We start from the raw sequence: 12,068 nt of genomic DNA, 5'->3' as shown, positions 1-12,068 counted from the left end.
GAGAATGAATGCATATTACATGGAGATTAATACTAGATTGACTTCCATATCGCGGTGTGGGTAGTCTAACAATGGCTGTCTTCAAACTGGAAAGGCCTTGAGAGCTGCTCAGTCTTTGAGGCTGGATGCTTCGGCTGTCTCTATCTGGTGCAAATGACCTTGAGGATTCCTAGGGAGCCACTGGACTTCAGTCCATGCCAGCCAGGGATGGCATCCTCATCCTCATCACCAATGATGGTGAAACCAGTGTAGATGGACTCATCAGCAGATGTGAGGGCAAGCAGGCAAACGGCAGGAGGCATTTCCCTAGGGCTTCCTTGCCTCTCTGGGAGGTAGGATTTCCATTTTAATGAACCTACGCAAGGAAATCCCTCACAGGTGTGCTGAGGCCTGGCTCACGTGGGCTTTTAGTTCAAGTCAGTATTTACCAGCACAACAATCCCTCACTTTCTGCTGCCTCAACCTAGAAAACCACCACTTCCCCCTTCGATTCTACGACTTTGACTGTTCTAAAGTCTTCTAAAGATATTAATGAAGTCTGGCAATTTTGGCCTATGACTGACCAGTCCCACTCATTTTAACGCGATGTGCTCAAGTTTCAGCCATTTGGCCACAGATTGTAGAATCTCTTGCCTTTGAAGGCCCGGACACCATTGTTTTGAATATGCACACTTTTGTTTGTTTATCTGTCGGTGAGCATTTAACTGGTTCTTCTTTCTGGGTAGGACGATGCCAGAGCTGACATCAATACCCTCTCCGATCCCTTTGCACGATACCAAAACAAATGAACTTCTGAGGGCAAGACCGTTGGTTTTGCTGGATTCAAATGAAAGGACTAATCCTACTCCTAGACATCTTCCAGATGTGGGGAGGTTTTTAATAGTTCCAGTTATTTATAATAAATGATTTTTAGGTTCGAATCAAAAGGAATGAATTTGAATGCGCCCAAGTCCCCAGCTAAATTTCAAAACCATCATGATAAAAGTTAAAAAGACAAACCAAAAGGACAAAGTCTATGCTTCCACTTACATGAAAAATGTCAAAATAGGCGGCACAAATCAACAACAACAGAAACACACCAGTGATTACAGAGGACTGGTCCTGTCAGTGGTACGAGGGGGTCGATGTGGGCTGGTCCAAGTGTTTGGTATTACACTTGGACTGGTGCTACCATAGATATACACGTTTCTCAAACCCAACCGTACACTTTACATGAAGCTAACTGTATTTAAACTATGCACCTCTGTAAAATGGATTGCAAAATGATTATTAAGAAGAAAACATTCATTTCGGCTTTGCTGCTGCATTTTGCTTGTCATATTGAGCCCTGATCCTCAGTCCCAGATTCTCTGTTGCAAAAGTCCCGTGGTTTGACTGGAGCATCCGCTAGAGTGGGTGAGTTCGGCCAGCATCCACCGTGTGGGATGGGTTTGGCCCCAGTGTTCACTATATGAGGGTAGGTAGCACAGAAGCTCAAGATGACCTCTCGCTGTAAGAGGTCAGCAGCAGGTCAGGAAAATGTGCATATGATCACACCATAGCTGGAGAGTTCCTATAGATCACAAAGATTGTAAATCTAGCAGCTTCTCTTTCAAAGACCTTTTAATCTTATCAAAAATAATAATAAAAAAATCACGTGGAAACCAGTGCCATGACAGAACTGAAGAAAGCTATTTGAGGGCATGTGTATTTCCAAAAGAAGTTTTAATACTTAGTTTAATCCTCTGCTAGTCTCATTTCTTGGAATAAGTTTTAAGACAGAGGGCAGCAATGACTTCAGTTTCTGCTTCAGTAAGTAACTCATAGTCTGAGACGTGTACGATGCGTAACATAAAATGGCTGACTGGCCAACGTCAGTGCTGCCAGAACTCGTTGAATTATATAACTACGATGTGGAAAAGATACAGTTTGCTGGGGCTGAGGCGATGGGTTAGCGGGTGCTGAGCTGCACGAGCCTAAGGAACTAAGTTCAGATCCTCAGCACGACTCTGGTATAATGGAGAAGAGATGACAAACATCAATACCCCCCAACCCCGCCCGCCGCGTCGAGGGCACTGGGAACAGGGCTTTGCTGGGAAGCCAGTCGGCCTGAAACAGCAAATTATTAAGTTCCAATTTACGGCCTCCACACCAGCATGCATGTGCATGGGTGTTACACACACACGTGCAGAAATATGCACAGCATACATGGATATAGACACACACAGACACACTTGTGTGCACACGTGCGTGCACACACACAAACACAAACACACACACACACACACACACACACACACACACACATTATACTTTTCTTTTTTCTTCCATGAGAGATCTAGGGAAGGCAAGCTCAAGGCTGAGACGTTGGTGCCATAGTTCTTCTGGGCACAACCTCTTCTGTATTTTCATCCTTGACCCCTCGTTCATTTTCAAAGTGGTCTCAGGTGACTTCAGAGCGCTGGGGTGCATTATGTGTGGGCTGCCAATGAGCATCCATCCTCCTGGGGAAGTCATCCTCCTCGTAAACCCTTTCCTTCCTCTTTCATCTGCTAGTTAAAGAGAGACTCCAAAATATAATATTTTAGCTGTGCACATTGCCTCCTTGGATAAAATTTAGATTTTTCTGAAAACAAACATCCAAAACTAGTCTTAACAAGGAGAGGCATGCCAACTAGTACTTAACTAGGAAAGACATGAAACTAGTACTTAACTAGCATCTCTTGCTTCTAACTAACTAGTACTTAACTAGGAAAGACATGAAACTAGTACTTAACTAGCATCTGGTTTCCAGGGACCTCAGCAGGTGAATGCTAATGAGTGCTTTGTCAACACAACAGCTGGTTATGGCTTACGTCTTGTCTAACCCATGTGGAGAAATCATCAATTCATCTATTAGACTCCCATCTGGCCACATCAAGAAAGATCTAGTTCACATGAAGCTGCCAAATGAATGGTCACATTTCCCAAGAGTTTGTCTTTTTATCTGATTCCTGTTAACTTGATAGTTCTCTTATCAGGTTTTAAATTATTACCAAATGGATTATTTTTCAAAATGTAAAATAATCCTGTTTATATTGGCAAATGCTGGAGTTGTTCCACGTGTTGGGATATTTTTTCTTAGCATAAATTACATATATGTATATTTAAATACAGGGCATTACGGGTGTCATAAAAGATGAATAGATTAAATGTCAGCCTTCAGAATCATTATGCCAAATGGTCACTATAAAAAGAGAAAGTTAGGAATGTCCTGGAATATATGAGAGAAGTGTGCAAAAGTGTGTGTGTGCGTGTGTGTGTGTGTGTGTGTGTGTGTGTGTGTAAGTATGTGTAAATTGGATCTGACATGCCCTCTTTCCAAATGTCAAAGTAGGATAATTTTCATACAAAACAAGACAGATGTACCTCATTGTAACGGAAAAACATTAATTCCACTGCTGTCCAGTGGCTGGCAGCAGTAATTAATATTATCTCTCAAGGTTCCAACAACACAGAAAAATTGAATGATTACTTTGTTGGCTTCTCAGATAGGATGATGGGACACAGTCCTTTTGATCTGTGGCAGGAGAAACATTGTCCCATTCGAAAGCACGGCTGTTATTAAGAATGATAGGACAGTAAGTGGCGCCCAGACCTAGGGCGTCCCATCAGGGTACAGTTTGACACATCAGCTCTGCAGCAGGTGCTCTGCTTAGGGAAGTTAAAGCATGGCTTCTGTCCTGTGGCCCAGATCCATTTTACACCCATTATTATGGTTTTTTTTTCAGGGCTAAATGGCCAGTTGTGCAGTCAGGTTCTTGCCAATGCATTTGTCTGCAGTCACAGCATCCATTTCTGTAATGAGTGGTAAGTACAAAATTGGACAGGAAGAGGGGAAATAATTGAATTACAAAGCCGGTGAGGGGCCCTTGAAAGTTCCACCCAAGTGAGGGTAAATGCTGTAGGTGACGTATTTACGGTAGCAGCGACAGGGTAAATGGATTGAATTGGTAGATAATTGGGAGAGTGTGTGGGGAACCTGAATGACTATAATGGAGAAACGCAGAGCACAAATGGAACAAGTTTCCGATGTCTAAATTGGGTACAGCCAAGGCCGATGCCGATGTCATGCCAACAGAGAGCACAATTTTCTGGGCCAGGATGTTTTAGTCTGTCACAAACATGTGGTTTGAAGCATTTTTAAATTTAGTGATGCCTTTTTAGCAGAAATGCTGTAATTAGTCAGAGGAACGAGGTGCAGGTGGAGGTAATGGATCTTTGAAAGGACCATGAGCGATCTTTGCTCAAGCTGGGGAAGAGGAACAGCTCCAGTCCGCGTCAACACTTTCCTCTGTGAGATCTGTTTTCCAGCTATCCATCGCTGAGACAGTCCCAGAGACTAACAACGTATACTGATGAAGTATCTCTTTTGGTTCATGGTTTTGGAAATGTGTGCCCATGATTATTTGGTATCAAGGTAGAACATTGTGCATGGTATAGGAGCTTACTCACCTCACAGTAGTGAGGAGGCAAAGGAAGCAGGAGAGAAAGGGTGTCCTAGTATCCCTGCTTGGTCTATATAATGTTATTTGTATGTATGCTGTCGATTTGCTATTGGGAAGACTGTTTCTCCTACCCTCCGCATTCCTTAATTGTCTCTGGTTCTTCGTCAATGGCTGAGGTCCCGTGCTCCACCTCCCATTCACCTTAGCCTGTCTATTATTGCTGTCCTTGTTGAGTTCATGCTTTGGTAGTCACGTTGCTGGGACTTTGAGTCTATGGGTGTGGCTTCCGACATTCTAGGATACACAGTCTCCAAGCAAACTGCTGGTCTTCTGGATTTTATTGCCTTTGGGCCCTCCCTCCCCGCCCTCCCCCCCCCCCCCGTTTTGTGCAATCTTTCTTGAGCCTTAGGTTTAACAAAAGCCCAACACTAGGGCATGAGAAGTCATTCGTTGCGGTGGTGTTCAGGATTGCCCAGGACTCCCACAACGTTACAGTCTCTTGCTGTTGTCCTTTGTTTTCCCCAGATGCAGAACGTTAAGTCTTCACTGCTGAAGACACCATTCACTTCAGACACAGATGTCTGGAACTCTCTAAGCTGGGAGCGACCTCTACAGATTTGTCCACAGACCCATAGATAAGCGTACTACTTTTCCTGCACCAAGGGAATTTGCCCTTTGCAACAGATGGAGATCATTACAGAAAACCCCCACTCATGGATAGTGACGTCATGAATCTTAAAGGAGAACCTACAACTTTTTCTTGTCTATTTTGTGCTACCCATTTACTTTAGGGTATGGGCCCATCCACTACAGCAGTGGTTCTCAACCTTCCTAATGCTGAGACCGTTTAATATAGTTCCTCATGTGGTGACCTCCAACCATGAAATTATTTTTGTTGCTACTTCATAACTGCTATTTTGCTACTGTTGTGAATTGAAACGTAAATATCTGATATGCAGATGGTTTTAGACATCCCATGTGAAAGGGTTATTTGATACCCCCACAAAGAATCACAAGCCATAGGTTGAGAACCACTGCTCTACAACACGGTCGACCTATCAGGGGCCAAACTCTTAAAGAACACTGACTTGTCATCCTTCAAAAGCCTTCAACTGTCAATGGCTTCTTGGTGAGGTGAGAGCTCAAGAATTCCTCTCACTCCATGGGAGGACGTTGCCTGGCTTGATCTTGTACAGTTCTTCTGGGAGATGTTTTAAAAATGTCTTTTAAAAAAAAATGAAATGAAGTGTGAGACACGAAGACTGGAATTATAACCAGCAGCCTTTCCTTCTTTGCTGTCCATAAATAACTAATTAAATGCATATCCCAATTATAGGCTGACAAATTAATGATGACTTCATTGTATATTCCTTACGGGTTAGTACTATTGGACAGTTCTCATTTTCAAAAGGTTATTTATCTCCACCGAGGCTGACTTTTAGCTGAATGAATATTCGGATTATTTTGATTTATGACTCTGAATTTAATACAATATACTTAGCAATAAAAACAATGAGAAAAATGACTTAATTAGATCTAAATATGTAGATCCTTCATAAATGTCCATAATAAAACACAAAAAAACCAAATTGATTAAAATCAACTTGTAATTTTTATTCTTTACAATTTCCTAGGAAGTGGCGAGAAGTAGAACCACATATGTTCTAAACCTGGTACCTTCTTCTGGAATTTGTTTTTAAATAATCCCTTGACAAGATGACCCATTACATATGGCATATATATATATAAAGTTCAAGAAGACCCTAAGTGAATGAACTGTTTAACGGCTTACTTATTTATTATTTACATCCTGCATGATGACTCCCTCCCGGTCTCCCCTCATAGAGTCCCTCCCCTACAGACCCAAAGACAGTTAGACAAGAAAGAAGACCCAAGGAAAATGCTTGAATCTCATTTTGAAGTAAGAATAAAATAGTCCTAGGAGGCAGAGGGAGGGAGGGAACTAGGAGGGAGAAGGGAGGGGGAGGAGAATGGAGAACAAGAGCAGGTGCAGAGGGAGACCTGAGAGAGGGCCAGGAGAATGAATGGAAATCTGCAACTTCTGGGTGTGAGGGTGGGGTGGGGTGGATCTCTCAGATATCCCAGAGACCTGGGGTAAGAAAGGCTCCCAGGAGTCAATGTGGAAGAACTGTTTGTCTTTTTTTTTTTTCTGTTAATTGACACCACTTTAAAACCATGGTAATCCCCCAATTTTTTTGTCTTATGATTTTTTTTCTTCTCTCTTTTTTTTTCATAAAAGTAGAATGAAGAATGTGGGAAAAGGAAGCAAAGCCAAACAACAGCAAACCCCAAGTAGCATGAGGAACAAAAGCCAGCTAGAGAAGGAAGGGTGAAATGCAGGCATTGGAGCAGCCAGGGGAAGTAGGCTGGGGTGCTGTGTTGAGTTCATTCGTCACTGATCTGATGAAATACCAGACGAAGTATCTTAAAGAGGTAAGGGTTTGTTCCTTTCCTGGTTAAAGGCTACAGTCGATCACTGACTGACATTATGGCAACAGGAGTGTGAGGATGCTGGTCACATCCCATTCACTCTTACAGAGCAAAGGGTTGGTGCTCAACTCACTCTCTCTCTTTTATTTAGTCTTGGCCTCCAGCCAATAGCACAGGACAGCTCACATGTTTGGAGGGTCTTCCCAGTTTAATGGATCTAATCTAGAAAACAAGAGATTTTCATGGTGAGTTATAAATCCCATCAAGTGGACCATATTACCTATCACAATACACATGCGCGCGTGCATGTGCACACACACACAAACACACACACACACACACACACACACACACACATACACACAGTATGAAGACTAGAGAACGAGGTAAGTCATGGTAATCCTCTAAATTCCTATTTTGAGCTATAATATTATCATGGCCTATGAAATGGTTTCTTTTTTCTTCTAGTCTTACTGATAATGGCAGGATAAAACTTATTTTTTTTCTTTTCTTCTGTGTTCATAATACAGCTACTGGTCGAAGAATCCATACATAAAAATGAAACAAGCTAGTGATGTGGCTCTGTGTGTGTGTGTGTGTGTGTGTGTGTGTGTGTGTTTGCATGTGTGTGCATGTGTATGTGTATATGTACATACATGTCATGGTATGTGCGATAGGCATATATGTATGAGTCAGAAGACACCTGTAGATCCCTAGGATCCCACAAAAATTCTCAGGCTTGACATCCAGCTCCTTTCTTGCTGAGCCATTTACCTCACTGGCACCCTGCTACAGTTTTAAAAAATATATATTCCCTAATTCAGGACCACTTACTCGCAACCACTAATCTCCACTAATACAATTTTGCCTTTTCTGGTATATTATAGATACAGCATCTAACAAGATGTGTGACCTTGAGACTGTTTTTTTATGGACAGCACAATGTGCTTAGTTAGGATCCACCAGTTTTGTTTTCTGCATTGGTAGCTCATCCATTTTCATTCTGGGTAGCATCCCATTAAGGAAAGATTTGTGGAAGGCATTCAGATTGCTTCCAAATTGCACAAGATCATTTGTGGCTATTACAAGTAAATATACCGACAGTATTGTATAAGCATTTGTGTAAATGCCATTTTCATTTTTCTAAGGTCTATACCCAGAAGTGAGATTTTTGTGCTATGTAATGATTATATATTTAACTCTTTTTTTCAGAGTGAGCATTTAAATATGCACAAGCAAGACCTCAAATTTCCAGTTGTACTACATCCTTATCAGCCCTTGGCATTGGATGTTTTATTCAGCCATTTTAATAAATGTGTAGCGGCAACTTGTGGGGGTTTTATAGCTGTGGATCCAGTCAAGTGATGGTTACCACCTTTAAATGCTCTTTACTCCAATGAGCACTTTTTATTTATTTACACTTTGACAAGTAGTTATTAGTGTATTCGTAGGATGCAATGCAATATTTCATGGTAGAGTGATTAAATCAGGCCAACTAATCTAGCATCTTCCATACTCATCCTTGTTATGTGGTGAAAACCTTTGAACCCTACAATTTTGAGGCAATAATTTTTCAGTCATTGTTATTAACTGTGGTCATTTGTGCAAAGTGGATCACTAATTCCCCTCCCCTCCCATATAGATGAAACTTTGGACGTTTGACTAACATTTCTCCTTTCCTTGTCAAGTCCACAACCTGCCCTTCTGAAACTGCCAGCTTATAGTCTTTTCTTAGAGTCTACATAGAAGGGAGAGCAGGTGGTATTTGTTGACTTTTCAGAGGGACCTTTGTCAGTTTATGTTTGCTAATATTTGCTCTTAGACTGTAATTTGTGGTTTTTGTCTTGATCCTATTTTCCACAGACAACATCTTCTCATTCGCTGAAATTCAACTTGTCAACTTCTACTCTCACAAACTGGTTCCTATGTTATTTCTAAGCTCTTTGACAATATCTGAGAGCATTTTCCTGCTTTTAACTCTGAAGGCTTATAATAAATACTGCAAATACGTTTCAGTCAATTTGAAGCTAATCTGTGTTTAAAATAGAGGATTAAGCCTAGTTTCAATATTTTTGCACATTTAATATTATTATAATATATGAAAACTATCTTTCATCTTTGAGTTGCTTTTTAAAATTTTTGCTAAAATCCAACGTTCATTATTTTATTCCTGGACAAGTCATTGTCCAGTGCATTGATCTTTGTAGCAATCCTTCTACCAGTAACACACTTTCTTCAAATCACAGAGTTATATCATATGTTATTTGGTAGTGTGCTTTTTGTAGCTTTGTTCTTTTACAATTATTTCTGCTATGTAGTTCATTATATTTAGTTCTTCTAATTTGTGTATGCTTATAAAATTCTTTTGGGATGTTGGTAAGAATTGCCTTAAATTTATAAAACATTTTTCCTACCATTGGAATTTTGTATCACATCTTCACTTTGTTAAGATTTCCAATCCATAAACATCATATACCTTCTCACTCATTTACATGGTCTTTTATTTCTTAATATCTTGTGATTTTTAATTTATACACTGGCAGCTTTTAAAGGACGTATGTACAGAAGCATATCATACTTGAGCACTACTTTAGTTGGTACTAAAACTTGGTTTTCCATACTTCACTGTATGTATAGAGAAATATGCCCAGCAGTGGTAACACATGCCTTGAATTCCAGCACTTGGGAGGCTGAGGCAGGTGGATCTCTATGAATTCGAGGCCAGCCTGGTCTACAGAGTAAGTTCCAGACCAGACAAAACAGGGAAACCCTGTCTCTGTCTGGAGACACACACACACACACACACACACACACACACACACACACACACACACACAGAGAGAGAGACAGAGACAGAGAGAGACAGAGAGAGAGACAGAGAGAGACAGAGAGAGAGACAGAGAGAGACAGAGAGAGAGAGGAGAAGGAGGAGAAGGAGGAGGAAGAAAAGGAGGAGGAGGAGAAGAGGAGGAGGAGGAGGAAGAAGAGGAAGAGGAAGAGGAAGAAGAAGAAGAAGAGGAAGAGGAAGAGGAAGAGGAAGAGGAAGAGGAAGAAGGAGAAGGAGAAGGAGGAGAGGGAGAGGGAGAGGGAGAGGGAGAGGGAGAGGGAGAAGGAGAGGGAGAAGGAGAGGGAGAAGGAGAAGAAGAGGAAGAAGAAGAAGAAGAAGAAGAAGAAGAAGAAGAAGAAGAAGAAGAAGAAGAAGAAGAAGAAGAAGAAGAAGAAGAAGAAGAAGAAGAAGAAGAAGTGAATCCTGTGTCTGTACTTCATTACCTGCAGCCAAGCTAGATGCACTTGGGAATTGTTCATGGAGATTTTGTGACTATGTCATGAATGAACTGAAAAGTCATTCTTAGAAACAAAGTAAAGAGAAATTTGTTCTTTAGAGTCAAGCCGTCAGTGAACCATCTTCTCATGTGTTTTTAGATTAATAATCTCATGAGAGAGAACATTCGAACAATGACCATCCTTCCTCCTATTTACATATTTCTCCTCCCTTTTGCCTGTAGTACATGGTACTTACTTAAATCATCATTAATTTGTAGTTGTACATGACACTTTTAATCGTCTGAAGACTAGTCCCCCCTTCTTTTGCTTAAGAATATATTGTAGGGGCTATCCCCCATTTATAAAGGGAGTATGGTTCAAGGATATTATGGGATTACCATACTCTCTGCTTCTTAGCTTCCTCACCCCCCGGGTCTTTATAATATATTCATTGTCTTCCTTTCATTTCATAAAGAGAGGAGGTTAATCTAATAAAAGCACAGCTATTTGGATATGTAAGACAAGGTTTTGGAAGGAACTAGCAAATAATCTTGAAAAGGCAGCAGGCAGGTTATTAGAGCAGCCTGGGCTTCTCATGATCACAGAAATACTGAAACTCATTGCATCCATTCCCTAGGTGTTGTTCTTTCAGAGACACAAGGCTTTGCTTTGTCTGAACTACAGGAGATAGCTGGGCACAATAATATTTCAGAAAATGTTTTATTAGAATATCCTGTTGAGAAGAGAGAGATTGTAATCTTTTCTCCCGCATTATCAAAATCTTGGGGGCAATTTTATGAATGATGGAAGTGGTTTGTTTCTTTGCAGGGAGGTGTCTAGTTGTTAAGGACAAAACAAACCCCAATTATCAGTCACAACTTGCAGGCCAGTGCTATCTCCTATTCCCCCTCTCTCTTTCCTACTGTCCTCTCAATCTTAACCAGTTAATTCATTCCTTCCTCCTCCTCCTCCTTTTAGTGACCATCAAGCAGACCAGACTGTATGTTCAGTTAAGAAAACTGATTCAATGTACTCTCTTGTACTAGACAGAGAAAGCAGTTAAGAGGAAAAGTGTGTGTTACAAGGAAAAAAGGATCTGCATTAGGAAGTTCTAGTCATTGAGTCAATTTGCAATGTCATCTAAAACCCAGCACTGACTGTATCCCCGTGGTCACACCACCAGCTTAGCAGGTCTCCCATGCTCTGTGTGACCCAGGATAGGGAGGGGTTCCTGTGCCTGGAGGTAGGACTTATCTGGAGAGTAGGAACGGGAGATTTTGTAAGGTGTGACTGACAGAATCGAGCCAGTAAATGGTTTTCTGTCACAAATACGAAGAAAACCAGTGGTCTAGAATAAAGGTCATAAATTTGGGGGTGGGGAGGAAGATAATATAAACTATAAGAAAGCCTGGAATTACTGCCAATTGAGAAAACAAGTGGCTCATAAACAGAAGTAGCTAACGGCAGATTATCTCAGGTTTCTTAGGGGCTAATTTATATATTTGTTCAAGGAGGACTGAAAGCAATCTCTGTAATTGTTATCAAAACTCTCTTTAATGGTTCGCTGTCTTGAAAAGTTGCCTTGGTGTCTGCGTAACAAAAACTGGCCAGCCCCGGCCATTGCCCTTTCTAGACCTAGTTTGCAGTGATTATAATTGTAATACTTAGATCAGCTTCCAAATGTAGCCTTCTGTCCTGATGGGTGCAGAAGCTCAGAAGTAAATCAAGTTGACCTGATAACTCAATCGCCATGCATGCCGGACCGCAGCTATCTCCTGAAGAACGCAATGTTCTCTTCTATATAATATGTGGCAGGGCAATTGATGTGGGACAGCTGTTAATGAGCTGAGAAGTTTATTTATTAAATATGAATCCTGTTTTAACCAT

General features: G+C 41.1%; 1 long non-coding RNA gene across 8 annotated transcripts in view; it reads left to right on the top strand.

Moving 5' to 3' along the window:
* Nucleotides 1-12,068, top strand: part of LOC102546726 (uncharacterized) — a 224,589-nt gene that overhangs the window by 167,457 nt on the left and 45,064 nt on the right. For 6 of the 8 annotated variants that reach the window (XR_005500587.2, XR_005500585.2, XR_005500592.2 and 3 more), the window contains exons 2-4: nucleotides 3,750-3,828; nucleotides 4,992-5,600; nucleotides 6,730-6,920. This is a non-coding gene — a long non-coding RNA (uncharacterized LOC102546726). Of the gene's footprint in view, nucleotides 1-3,749; nucleotides 3,829-4,991; nucleotides 5,601-6,726; nucleotides 6,921-12,068 lie in introns of all 8 variants that reach the window. The other 2 variants (XR_005500590.2, XR_005500591.2) reach the window with 2 other exon arrangements.

Source organism: Rattus norvegicus, chromosome 2 (assembly GCF_036323735.1).
Source record: "Rattus norvegicus strain BN/NHsdMcwi chromosome 2, GRCr8, whole genome shotgun sequence".
In the NCBI taxonomy this organism is placed as follows: Eukaryota; Metazoa; Chordata; class Mammalia; order Rodentia; family Muridae; genus Rattus; species Rattus norvegicus.
Note: the sequence above shows the minus strand (reverse complement) of the source record. Positions and strands in the feature narration are given on the sequence as shown.